Raw genomic sequence first — 1,695 nt, 5'->3', positions numbered from 1 at the left:
GTTTTTAGTTCCTTTTTCTTGTCTTTTTGCTATTGTTAGCATTTCCAGAACTATATAGAAGAGAATAAGCATCCTTGCTTCTCTTGTGTATTCACTGAAAAAAAAAAAGGTTCTTTTCTCCACTCCATATGGTATTTGTGTTTGGTTTTAAATAGAACCTATTTATAAAATTTTTAAAAAGATCCCTCTATGCCTACAATTTATAGGGTTTTTATCATAAAAATGTTACATTTTTGTCAAAGGCTTTTCTTGCCTCTATTGAGATGATCACATGCTTATGAATATTTTGGTGTTTAATATGATATTTGTTTATCCAATACTTGTTTCCTATATTTTGAACCATGATAATATTCCTATTATAAACCCAACTATATCATGACAAATGATTTTTAGTTTATTTATTTTTATACACATTATTTTATGAATTATGTTGGAAGACAAAAATCAGAGCAAATTGGAAAAAACATGGGAGAGATTAAAAAAAAATGAACATAGCATGTGTTGATTTACATTTAATCTCTTTAGTTCTGGTTTCAGATGACATTTTCTGTCCAAAGTGTATTACTATTCTTTTGGATTATTGAACTACTGAGAAGAACCCAGCCTTTCATAGTTGATCATCACACATTCTTGCTGTTACTGTGTACAATATATTCATGGTTCTGCTTATTTTGCTCAATATCAGTTCATGTAAATCTTTCCAAGCCTTTCTAAAATCAACTTGTTGCTCATTTTTACAGAACATTCCATTATCTCCATGTACCAAAATTTGTTCAGCCATCCTCCAACTGATAGGTGTCCAATCCTTTTCAAATTCTTTGCTACCACAAAAAGAGTTGTTACAAACATTTTTGCATATGTGAGTTCTTTTCCCTCTTTTATGATTTCCTTGGGATACAGACCCAGTAATGGAACTTTCCAGGTTAAAGGCTATCCACAGTTTTATCACCCTTTGGGAATAGTTTCAGATTGCTCTCTAGAATGATTGGATCATTTCACAAATCCACCAAAAATGCATTAATGTCCCAGTTTTCCCATATCCCCTCCAACATTTATCATTATCCTTATCTGTCATCTTAGCCAATCTGAGAGGTATAAGGTGGTACTTCAGAGTTGTTTTAATTTTCATTTCTCTAATCAATAGTGATTTAAAGCATTTTTTCATATAACTATAAATGGTTTTAATTTAACCATCTGAAAATTGTTCATATCTTTTAACCATTTATGAATTGGGGAATAATGTGTATTCTTATAAATTTGATAAAGTTCTTTATATATTTTGGAAATGAGACTGTTATCAGAAGTACTGGCAGTAAAGATTTTTTCCCCAGCTTTGTACTTCCTTTTTAATCTTGTTTCTATTGGTTTTGTTTATGCAAAACCTTTTTAATTTAATATAATCAAAGTTGTCTATTTTGCCTTTCATGTTCTTTAGTTCTTTGGTCATAAATTCCTCCCATGTCCAAAGATCTGATAGGAAAATTATCCCTTGTTCTCCTAATTTGTTTATACTATCATTCTTTATGCTCAACTCGTATTATCTATTTTGACCTTATTTTTTCTATTGTGAAGTGAGATGTAAATCTATGCCATGTTCCTAACATATTATTTTCTAGTTTTCCCAGGAATTTTTGTCAAATAGTAAGTTTTATTCCAGAAGCTAGAGTTTGGGGATTTAACAAATACAAGATTACT

This window comes from Antechinus flavipes, chromosome 2 (assembly GCF_016432865.1).
Source record: "Antechinus flavipes isolate AdamAnt ecotype Samford, QLD, Australia chromosome 2, AdamAnt_v2, whole genome shotgun sequence".
Lineage (NCBI taxonomy): Eukaryota > Metazoa > Chordata > Mammalia > Dasyuromorphia > Dasyuridae > Antechinus > Antechinus flavipes.
This window is presented reverse-complemented; position numbering follows the sequence as displayed.